This window comes from Mastomys coucha, unplaced genomic scaffold (genome assembly GCF_008632895.1).
Source record: "Mastomys coucha isolate ucsf_1 unplaced genomic scaffold, UCSF_Mcou_1 pScaffold3, whole genome shotgun sequence".
Lineage (NCBI taxonomy): Eukaryota > Metazoa > Chordata > Mammalia > Rodentia > Muridae > Mastomys > Mastomys coucha.
In genome coordinates, this window is record NW_022196909.1 from 32,633,178 (window position 1) to 32,645,652 (window position 12,475).

General features: G+C 46.7%; 1 long non-coding RNA gene across 1 annotated transcript in view; it reads right to left on the bottom strand.

Moving 5' to 3' along the window:
* The window catches only part of LOC116075254, a 22,734-nt gene extending 11,415 nt beyond the window's left edge, over positions 1–11,319 (bottom strand). Inside the window, exon 1 of the long non-coding RNA XR_004112489.1 lies at positions 10,328–11,319. This is a non-coding gene — a long non-coding RNA (uncharacterized LOC116075254). The remainder of the gene's footprint in view (positions 1–10,327) is intronic.
* Between the last annotated feature and the right edge of the window lie 1,156 nt (positions 11,320–12,475).

The following is a 12,475-nucleotide window of genomic DNA, read 5'->3' on the forward strand; positions in this document are numbered from 1 at the left end:
CCCTATCAATATGTACTACATTTGTGAATATGTACATCCAAAAAAAATCAATAAACTTTCAAAAAAAATAAATAAAAGCCTCCTTGGGATTCTGCCTCTGCCTCCTATCCGAACACAGAGAGCCCTATAGAGTTACAGACGTGGGATACCTCTCCTGTCTTTATGTGGGTTCTGAGGATCTGAACTCAGAGCCTCGTGCTTGCAAGGCAGCGGATTTACCCACGGACCCATCTCCTCCGCCCAGCAGCCTTCATTCTTGCAGCATGCTTTCTAGTGCCCTTCTCGTTAATCATTAATCTTGAAAATATATATATATATATATAAAAAGGTGTGAGACAGTTTCAGCCTGTGCTAATGTAAGTGTTGAAGTCGCAAGAATGAGGAGTCCAGGGGAAATAGGAAACTCACTGGGTGAGGTTGTTCCCCTTCTCTAGGACAGGCAGCCTTGCCAGCCATCCACCCACAGGTTACAGTCGGAGAGTCCTGTGTATTCTAGCAGTGCACTCACCAGTCAGCTACCCAGCCTTGCCCTGTGTCGGGCACTGATACAGGAATGGGATATTTGAAGATGGGAAGGGTCATGTTCTTGGTGTTGAAGTGCTCAGAATTAAAGATGAATACAGATGCTGAAGCAAATTGCTTGCATGGGATAGATGAGAGAAACATAGGGAGAGGTTGGTTGGCCTTTAGAAAAGGTAGGAGGCCGGGCAGTGGTGGCACACGCCTTTAATCCATACACTTGGGAAGCAGAGGCTGGTGGATTTCTGAGTTCGAGGCCAGCCTGGTCTACAGAGTGAGTTCCAGGACAGCCAGAGCTGCACAGAGAAACCTTGTCTCGAAAAACAAACAAACAAACAAACAAAAACAAACAAAAAATAGAAAAGGGAGGGGCTCCTATCCCAGTAGACACAGGACATCTTCCTGGTGAAAGGAGTATGTGGGGAATTTCAACTGAACACATGGGTGTAGTGTTATACAGAGAGTGATAGTGTAGGTGTATTATCTTACGAAATAACATGTCCATTTGCTTTCTTGTGCTCCCGTCTCTTCCGCCTCTTGACTTGGTTACACATGCACACACATATGTACACACATGAGTACATGTGCACACATACACAAACACACCCACATTACACATGTGTACACACACACACATGCATATACACACACGCACACACCATATACACCATACACACATGTGCACACACATACCCAGATATAGACACGCCAGTGTGCACATACATACGTATACAGACTTGTTCACACGCATACACACCTGCACATACACACATGTGCACACACACACACACTCACACACATACCCCAGTTCTTCTTTCTCTCTTAGGGAAAGATGAATTTACTTTGTAGCTTTGTAGAAAGTCCTGGTCTCTGCTTCTTTACTGCCTGCCTTCCACCTGTACTCTCTCTAAGGCCATCCAGCTTTTATTCTTGTTAAGCTTTCTCCTTCCAGTTCCTTCCTTTTGTGAGCTATTTATAAAGGAGGCGAAGATACAGAAAATGTCGACAGAATCCATAAGAAATCTAAGTGTTGTTGCTGTCCCGTGTAAAACCGCCATTGACTAGCCCTCATCAGTCTGATGGCTCTCAATCCTAGAGACCCTAGAAGGCCAGAACTCAGGGAAGAAGGATACTTAGTGTGGGTTTTTTTTTTGACAACCTAGGTTCCAAAGGAATACAACTTCAGATCAGAGCTATAACCTCCAGCCAGGTCCCTGTTGTCCTGGATGTAGCCACAGACCCTCCATCTGCCTTCCCTTGAAGCAAGAGGGGGAAAGTCATGGCTGTTGCTTGGGGATGTGAGCAAGCAGCCTCACCCCAGGGTATGGGTGCAGAGGTGTGCGTTTGTGTATCTGTTCTGTCTAGCCCTGTGTGGTGGTACACATCTATAGCATAAGAGTGGGAGATGGAGGCAGGAAGACTGAAGGTCTAAGGCCAGCCTTGCTTACATGGCAAGACCTTGTCTCAAAAGAACAAAATAATAAAAGAAAACTAATGAAAGACAGGCAGACAGACAGAAAGAAGAGAATGTTTATGTCTGCCAGTGGCTGTCACCCAACGAATCTCAGATTCATCTCCCTATCCTCAGGAATATCGAGGACCTCGCAGGGTCCATGTCTGTACACTACCCAAGAGACTGCTAAAATCTTACGTATTTGAAATGACACATTTTCTGTCTCTTGAACATAATGGTTTACTTTTACTTTACGGGCATAACCATTTTGTCGGCTTGTACGTATGTGTGCCAGGTGTTCGTGGAAGACAGAAGAGCGTATTGGATCCCCTGGAGCTAGAATTTCAGACTGTCGTGAGCCTTCTCTGAAAGTGGCAAGTGCCCTTAACGGCTGAATCATGATGCCAGCCTTCTCTGATTATCTGCATGTAACTCAGTGAATTGGGAAAATGGTACAAGAAGACAAGGATGGAGAATCAACACAGGAAGATGGGCAGAGATAGCTTGATGTAACAGAGCTTGATGTAATGGAGGTTTGGGCATTTTAGTTTACAAGCAAAAGGCAAGAGTGTAATCTGCCATCGAGTGGGCGGTGGGGTAGTGGGGATTTCCTGGCCCCATCACTTCCCACTTATTGGGCAAATTGCTTGATGCTCTACGCTGTTTCTTCATTTTTAAAACATGTCCCATTTGGCCCATGTGGACCAAAGAAAATTGATGCTCTCAGGAAATCCATACCAGAGTGTAGTGTTGGGCTGACCAAAGCTTTCAGGTTACTAAACCAAGGGAGCAGGGATTGCAACCATACCTAGTTCTAAACAACAACAACAACAAAAGATGGTCCCCAGTCTTACTATCACTGCTCCAGGGTGGACACTCCTCTTTTCCTCTCAGAGTTTCAGCTCTAAGGGATTAGTGTATCTCTCCTGGCAGGATCCCGCTATCAACAACACATGCTTCTTGTTCTCTGGTTGCCCACAAGCTTCCTAAGAAGCTGAGGAAGTCCCTATGCCTTGCCAGCAGGATGGAACAAGAGCAGCTGAGCCAACGTCTACCCCTGTGGGGCCTCTGCCTGGGAAAAGGAGTCAGGATGCGTTTGGAGCTGTGTAAGATGACTTGCTTGGAAAAGAAAACAGCCTTCTGCATAAACTATGTGACCGTGCACATCTTTGAGTAGCGACCTACAGAAGCCATGCAAGATGCTCAAGAATATCCAAGGATACAAAGCAGGTGATTGAATGGTAAAAATGGTCTAGGTGCATAGGAATTACCCGAACAGAAAGAAGGCCGTTTGTGTACGCGCAAAAAACAACCAAGCAACTGCTCAAGAAAACAAACTCCTGAAAATCATGACTTACAAGCCACAGGTAGTCTTAACAATTGGTGCCGATGCGGTAAACTGTCTAAACTTACTGCATGTTGTAAAAGTTACAAGGCAGCCGGGAGTGGTGGCGCACGCCTTTAATCCCAGCACTTGGGAGGCAGAGGCAGGCGGATTTCTGAGTTCGAGGCCAGCCTGGTCTACAGAGTGAGGTCCAGGACAGCCAGGGCTATACAGAAAAACCCTGTCTCAAAAAAAAAAAAAAAAAAAAAAAAAAAAAAGTTACAAGGCAATGACAGAAGGTGAAAATGGGTAGGGAGGAAACACAAAATCAATTTTTTTAATTGACTGTATTCCTAATTTATTTAGACCAGTGGCTCTCAACTTTTCTAAAGCTGTCCCCTTTTAATAAAATTCTTCATCTTGTGGTGACTCCCCCTCCCAACCATAAGATTATTTTTGTGGCTACTTCATAACTGTAATTTTGCTACTGTTATGAATCATAATGTAAATATCTGTGTTTTCCGATGGTCTTAGTTGACTCCTGTGAAAGGGTCATTTGATTCCCAGTCAGGTCATGACGTACAGGTTGAGAAACACTGATGTAGACTCTGCACATATCTAAGGAAAAGGTTTTGGTTGAAGGGCAGAGTAAATATTACTCTGGGAAACAAGGGGGACCACTGAGAGACATCTTGAAGTGTGAATTGTATTTAGGATTGAGGAGGTTGATAACATACTGTCTCTTGGTAAGTAGGTAACCAGAGACTTACAGACCAGGGAACTGAGAAGAAATCTTGGCAATCAGTTCTTCCCTCATTTGAAGACAGGGAAATGGGAGATACTAATAGGGATGGCCCTGTCTAAAGAATTCAGAGTCAACTACTGTATTGGTCAGGGTACAACTGGGAAAATCAATCAAACATGGAGTGTGTCTTAGTTAATTTCTATTGCTGTGGTAAAACACCACAGCTGAAAAAACGTATTTTAAAAAAACAAATTGGGCTTACAGTTCCAGAGAGTTGGTGTCCGTTGTAGTGAAGCAAAATCATGGTGGTGGGGGTGAGGGGAGGAACAACTGAGAGCTCACATCTCAAACTACAAACAGAAGCAGAGAACTAACTCAAAATGGTGTGAGTCCTTTGAAACCCCAAAGCCTGCTTAGAGTGAGACACCTCCTCCACCAAGGCTACACCCCCCAATCCTTCCCAAACAGTTCCACCCACTGGGGGTTCTACTATTCAAACACATGAGCCTATGGAGGCAGGGCTATTCTCACCCAAACAGCCACAGAATAAGAAGTCTGAACACATGAAAGAAGGGATACAGATGATAGGGATATAAGAGAGCCAGTAAGAGCCAGGGAGCTGACCCAATGGTCAAGGACAATGCAGCTTCCAAGCTCTGGAGGAGAAGAAGGAGAAGGCAGGGTTCCTGGAATCCTGGCTCAAGACAGAAGCCTGCCTCTAGTGACCCACCTCCTCCAGCAAGGCCATACCTTCTAAACCCTCCCAAACAATTCCACCAACTGGGGTCCTAGTATTCAAAAACATGAGCCATGTGAGACTCCAGTGGGACTACTCCTACGAAAGCCTCAGACCACAGCTTGGGATGCTGCTGAGGTAGGCAGGACAGATGAGAAGTCCCAGGCCTCTTCCTTGTTCTTGCTCTCCTAGGATATTGACCACTCTTAGTGGTCAACCCCAGTAGGAAGCCGGGAAACACAGCTGGAGAAAGTGGGAGAATGTGACCCAGGAAGGAGTCAGGCTAAAACAAGGAAGGGTCACTGTGAGTCAACCCTGACTCTGGCTTTTCTTTATCCAGGGCTCTCCTTGGAAAATAGCCGTCATTTGGTGGCAACCACGGGGACTGCTTTCTCATGGGCAAACTATGTTGTATTTTGTCAACAAATGCATTCCTGATCAGTCTCCTATCCAATGGGGAGAGGCTGCCACACAATGCAACCCTGAATCAGCCCTTCTAAAGGGCAAGTATTTTTCTAGTATTGCTTGAATTTCCATTGAATGAGCGCATTTCTTTTTCTGCATAGCTACATCTTGGAGATGTGGGCATCCTAAATTTTCAGGGAGACACTTAGGGGAGACACATGGCCAAGAAATTGCTTATGTAGGTAAGGACCTAAGCCCCTTGACACAGCCATTGACCCCCACCTAAGTTATTCTAATTAGTTGCCTTATGTACACATGGATCCAAGATGAGTCCCCAGTCTCTACTTTGCCAGGAATGATAACCCCGAAGACCTCTTTCTAGAAGAACTCTAATAATAGTGACTGAGCAGGCAGACATTAAAGGTCAAAATAAGTAACATCTAGCCTACCATAGTAGCTTCCCCGTCAGGAAGCTGTCATGGAGTCAGACCCCTATCCCCAAGAGAGCCCTCACATCAGGGATTCACCTTTAGCTGTTGCGTTTCCTGATTGATATCGAGAATCCAGCGGGGCTGGAGGAGTCAGGGCAGTTACTCAAATCTTTTATCGACCTCTCTGTGTGCGGTTTAAGACTCAACTTTACCAACAGGGTCGTAAAACAGGATGCACACTGGCAGCATGCCAAGTCCTTCGTGGTACCCTGGCAAAGGATCCCAGTTGCTGGCTCCAGATTGGCTGAGCGCCTGTTTTCTCACCCCAGGTCTAGAGACCTGTATTAGCTCTAGGCCAGCAAAATTTCCAACCTGTTTTTAGGTTTCTGTCCCAGCGCAGTGCAAGACAACAGACTCGCAAAGTGAGGTGCTGGAAAGGATGCTCACGGAATGGATGAAACTTTGCAAATCTCTCTCTCTCTCTCTCTCTCTCTCTCTCTCTCTCTCTCTCTCTCTCTCTCTCTCCCTCCTTCCCTCCCTCCCTCAGAGTTTTTCTTTTTTTTTTCTTTTTCCAAGATCTTCCAGAAAAAAAAGCAGAACTTCTGCCCAGACAGAGCAAACATGTCACAGAGTTCTGCTTTCACCGTGTGTTAAGTGGAAATGATTGGGCAAGTGAGTTGTAAGCGATTCCTCTCCGCGTTTCCTCTGAGTTGGGTGTTGATCCTGCACATTCAGACTGACAGTGCAAAGTGGGAAGGCTTGCGCTCAGCGCCCTCGAGCCCCACTGTGTCTCTGCTCCCTGTCATTGTGGGCAATCTACCCAGAATGTGGCTGAAGGGGCTGCTTCCTGGATGCATACATACATACATACAAAGATGTGTGTGTGTGTGTGTGTGTGTGTGTGTGCATTCGTGCTCGCATGTGTGCATATGTGTGTGTAGCATTTTTGACAGCTTCTGCCCATAATAGATGAGGCTCTGCCATTGGGCTAGCCACTACCAAGCCCAATCCCCCTACTCCAGCCCTGGGGTTACAGACACTTAGAATTATGTCAAGCTTTTTACATGAATTTCAGAGATTTGAACTCAGGTCCTTGTGCTTGTGCAGTGAGCGCTCTTGTCCATCTCCATGGCCTCTTTGATTCTCTCCGTTTTACAGGTGAGCAGACTTGCTCAGCTCTCCTTGGCACGTGGTAGGATAGCATGGCCGCTGGTCCTGACATTTCCTAGCTGGACGCGCTGCCGTGTGTGAGCCATTTAGGTTAAGTAAGCTTTGGATTAGAGCTGATGCGTGTATCAGCCATCATCAAATAGGGCTGCATTGTAGATTCCCCCATGGGAAGCTTTCTAAAAATACCAATGTTTTGGACTCTGCCCTGGAGCCAACTATCAGAAGCACTAACAATATGACTGGTCTTAATTTCAACTCTCCAGATGACTTCCACCAGTAGCCAGGCTTAGAAACACTACCCCAGACCTTTGTTTTGATAAACTTCAGTGGCCATACCTGTAACAGGGGTGGCTACCCCACCTCCCAGCTGTAGGAGTGGGTCAGGTGTCGGCCCCAGTGCCTATTGATTGTTAGCACTTTTTGGACAAAGTACTTAATGTTTCTTGGTCTTAGGCAATACCTTGACTTAGGCGCCTTATAAAAATTCAATTTTTGAAACTCAGATGAGATAGAGCACGGACACCTGACACCTGACTCATGGTAAACATTCAGTGCAAAATGCACAAACCATAAAGAAACTCAAGAGGGTGGAAGATCAAAGTGTGGATACTTCTATCTTTCTTAGAAGGGGGAACAAAATACCCATGAAAGGAGTTGCATAGACAAAGTATGGAGCAGAGACTGAAGGAAGGACAATCCAGAGACTGCTCCACCTGGGAATCCTTCCCATATTCAGTCACCAAACCCAGACACTATTGTGGATGCCAGCAAGTGCTAGCTGACAGGAACCTGATATAGCTGTCTCCTGAGAGGCTCTGGCAGTGCCTGACTAATACAGACATAGAGGCTCACAGCCATCCATTGGACTGAGCACAGGGTCCCCAATGAAGGAGCTTGAGAAAGGACCCAAGGAGCTGAAGGGTTTGTAGCCCCATAGGAGAAAAAACAGTATGAACTAACCAGTACCCTCAGAGCTCCCAGGGACTAAACCACCAACCAAAGAGGTGGGACTCATGGCTCCAGCTGTATATATAGCAGAGGATGGCCTAGTCAGTCATTAATGGGAAGAGAGGCCCTTGGTCCTGTGAAGGTTCTATGTCCTAGTGTAGGAGAACGCCAGGGCCAGGAAGTGGGAGAGGGTGGGTTGATGAGCAGGGGGAGCGGGGAGGGAATAGGGTTTTTTTTTTTTCAGAGGGGAAACCAGAAGAGGGGATATCATTTGAAATGTAAATAAAGAAAATATCTAATTTTTTTAAAAAAAAAGTATTGTTGGTCAATGTTGGTATGGAGGAAGAGTTCCCAGGGATCTCTGGGACACTAGGCCCACACCATTTGGTTGCCTTAGGATGCCTTGGCTTTGTTACTGTGAATTGTGGTTCTCGAGGTGGTGGGATTTTTAGAAAAAAATGGAGCTTAGATTATGGGAGAGAAGCAAAAGGTTGGATCCAGGAGATGTAAAACTAAGAAGTATGTTTCAGAAGGAGAAAGGGGTGGTCTGATTCATTTCTCTAGGGAGAACTCTTGGAACCAGCCTGATAATAAATAAGTGCTAAGAACTTCCCAAGAAGCTGACAGGGCTGAGGTGGATTCTGAACCCTCGCAATGCTTCCCAGGGCCAAGAAACTGGGATCAGGAGGAAGACACTTCAGGCATTCTGTCTCAGTCAGGGAGACTGGAAATGCCTCCACAGCTTGGGAATGAGGGCTAGCCTGCTGCCTGAATCCACTCTCCAAGGATGCTCTGGGCTCCCCATGCGTGGAAAACATCTGCATCAGCTGCCAACGCATTACTAAAACTCTGCAAGGCGAAGCTAACCCTTTGCCCTCGGCAACTGAGAGTCCTGGGAGTGCAGTATCTGGTCCAACAAATGGGGCCGCTGGCTCCTGGCTCCTTGGAAACGGAAGGACATTTTAACAACTTCCCCCCCAAAGAAGGCAGAGGGGAACGTTTCACCACTGTGAGACACCCGTTGTCTTTTAGTGATGGTACTTCATGTTTTCCAGAACAGACTTTATTTAGTCTCATGAAGAAAGCCAAGGGACTTCCCTCGAGGCTCGCTTGTTCTCCACCCCCACCCCCCACCCCATTGCAAGCTTATGTCATGCTGAAGAGCTTGGAGCTGGAGACTGAAAAGGCTTCCCAGGGAAGCTGGGTGTGGCTGGCCCTGGGCAGAGGTTCAGATTCAGGGACTCATGCTCTGGGAAAGCCACTCCATAGCATCCTATGAGGTCTCACTGTGGGGACAGAAGGAAACTACTGGTGTGTGTGTGTGTGTGTGTGCCTAGACTATTAATTCAACATTTGCTGCTCTTATCAAGCTTAGTGAAACCTGTCTCCTAACTTGACTGAGTGTATTCAGGAACCATTCAATGCTCTGTCCTAGTGTACACAGAAGTGCTTGAGGAGGCATTTGTCAGTCTCCTTGTGAGTCTGGGGTAGTTAAGATACCCTCTGCTGAGCACTCCCTGTGAGGACGTGCATGCATTTTTGTGAACCAAGAGGGGAGAGTTACATTATATTGCTATACAGTGGGGATCCAAGTTCTGATCGGACCTCAATTAGGAATGGGCACTTCCTGTTAAAAGAGGAAGCTCTGACCTCACAGGCCATGGCAGAATGACAGGCAATATAGCCAGTAAGGAGATACAGCATGGCATCTTATAGGGTACAACCTCTTCTAGGTGAATTAACAGCCCTGCCTCTCTTGGGACGGATTTACAGAACCATTGTTTCTGCTCGAAGTCTGTATGAGCAATGCTTGAGTCCCCAAGAGCAACTGCATTTAACAGCCCAGACCTAATGGCTTCGGATAGTAATAAGAGCCTTGAGCCGGGCGGTGATGGCACACGCCTTTAATCCCAGCACTTGGGAGGCAGAGGCAGGTGGATTTCTGAGTTTGAGGCCAGCCTGGTCTACAGAGTGAGTTCCAGGACAGCCAGGGCTACACAGAGAAACCCTGTCTCGAAAAACCAAAAAAAAAAAAAGAAAAAAAAAAAGAGCCTTGAAACAAGGACAATGCCGTGCTTGTCCAACACCCCTGGACAAGAAACCTTACAAATGTAGAGAACAAGGCTCGCTCATGGTGGGTCCCAAAGGGTGTGAGTGTGTGAGGTGCCTGTGTCAGGGTCCATTTATCAGTTATCTTACCTCCTTTGCTACCTTCTCCAGGGTTTCCCCCTGCACACACACATTGGCAACAGTGTGGCATTTACTCATAGTCCTTTGAGGGATGTTAGACAAAGCTCATATTACACAACAGTCAGAAAAGGCGAAGGACGGGTCAGAAAGCTTTCTCCCCGCTTAGAGTGGCTTCTGTGTACCTTCATTTAGGCTTTCTTCTTCCAGGCTTCTTTCCCAAACAAGAAGGGAGGCGGAAGGGAAGAAAGTTGGGGGAGAAGGGATGTAGGAAGAAGAGAGAGGAAAGAATCCATTCAACTAGTAATTGCTGAATACCTCTCGGTAGAGAGGATGATGGGTTTGGCGGCATGCCAGTTCCGGATGCAAGACGGACCCCTGGTTCTTCTGAGAGGAAACCCTTCCTTACCGGCAGGAAGCAGCCTCTGTGTGTTCCTAAGCTCCATTCCATCAGTTTTCTCCTCTGCAGACAGAAGGCTGTTCCTCCTCACAGGGCTGAGAACCAAGGAACAGCGCAGAGGTGGGAAAGTTCCCAACACCTCAAAGTGCAGCTTCAGATGTCCCTAGTGGGCCCATGCAGAGTGTCTTTCCCAACCACGTCGCTGGGTTCTCAGTCGTCATAGAATCAGCCATCATTTGTTGGGTACCTACAGTGCAGGACACAGCGGCGATGCTTCATGCCTATGCTGGGAGCTCCACAGCCTCTGTGGGGGACTGGTTTCTATTGGTGAGTGCAGAAGCAATAACTAGGAAAGATTTAGATCCAGTCAAAGCCAGGGACAGGCTTCAAATCCTATTCTTTATACTGACCGGCTTTGCCACCTCTGGCCTACAGAGTAAGTTTGGACGTCTCTGAAGTTAAGCTAGGCTCAACGTCTGAATCATTACTTCATTACCCATCATGCCCCTGCAGTATAAAGTCCGTTGCTTCCTTGTACCTGATAGATTTCAATCTGTTTGCTTTTCTTTCTTTTCTTTTCTTTTTTTAATATTCTAAGAAAAAGATGATGGGACCTTCTGCTGATCTGAAAATTCACTTGTGACCTTTGAACTTTACAAGTTTCACTCCGTGTGGGGGGAGCACTTGGCTCGACAAGGTTAATTAGGCTGAAAGTACGTTCCCACGGAACCGTCAAAGTCAACCGCATCGTCCCAGGAAACAAAGGATGTCCACGGTCCTTAGGCACCGAGCATGACCCTGACAGGCTCTGGGTCTGCCTGCCCTGGGATCTGATGCCCTGCCTGAGAAGACAGAACAAGAAATGATTCACCTGCCGCGGCGGTATGTGCTATTTCCAAGCCGTTTGGCTCATGAGTCCTGCACAATGCAGCAGCCCACTCTAATTTGTCACACCAGAGGCTTCCTTCTGAGTAAACAGCGGTCCACACTTCTGTTGGCTCTGAGTCACCACGGAGTGTTCAAGCTGAAATGCCAGCGCTGCCCTCAGCACAGTATGCAGCGTGAAACCAAGTGGGCGGGGCGAGATTGGTACTTCCCATGGAAACTTCCATGTCCCACCGTGGAGTGGAGCCTCTGACAGGGTCCCTCGCACCGTCCTTGAGGGGCAATCGCCTATACACAGCCACCTTCTCTCAGCAAACCCCTTCTCTTTATAGTTGAGGAAAGGGAAGAAGAGCCAGTCCAGTGAGTTGTCCAAGGACCCCAGAGTCTCTTATATGACCTGGCTAAATCACCTCATATGATCATATACCTTGTCTCACGGGCATCCTCTCCTCCAGTCAAATGTCATCATCATAGCTTCTTCCGTTTTGACATGCTACTATGACATCATCATAGCCTCTTCCGTTTGGCATGCTACTCCACTTCTCATCCGTGTGTATGTGTGTGTGTGTGTATGTGTTTCACCATCTCTCCATATCATAGCTATTCCTGAATGGTTGAATAGAGACTCCGGACTAGACCCAACTCAAGCATTCCTGCCTCTCACAAAGCCTTGTCAGGCAGGTGACCCCTCTGTGCCCCATGTCACTTGTGTTACGACTACACAGCTGCCAATTGCATTGGATCTCACAACTTATTAGTAATATATCCTCCTGGGCCACAGAATTAAGAAGCTGCTAACATGGCATACAGATACAGTTACAAGTAGTGGAAAGTGCAGCCAATTAATAGCTGAGAAAACTAGGGGGCTGTCTATTTTTAAAAATACATTTTTTTTCTGGTTATATAACTTTGTTATGACAATTTCATGATATCTTTGGGGTTCTTCTGTTTGCTTGTTTCTTTGTTTTTTAAGACAGAATCTCACTTGATAGCCCTGGTTGGCCTGAAACTCACTATGTAGACAGGGCTGGTCTCAAACTCATGGAGGTTCACCTACCTCTGCCTCCTGAGTACAGGATTAAAGATGTGCACTGGCATACCACACTCACATTTATATCTTGAAGTGCCCCGTTTCCTTCTATATTTCTGCTCAGCTATCTTTATCCTGAGGCTGTTTTTCTTCTGGCTGTCACCGAGTGGTCTTAAAAGGCCTGGTTCTTTATCATATCTAGTTTTGAGGTATGCAAAAAGGTTGACCCAATACACAATAAG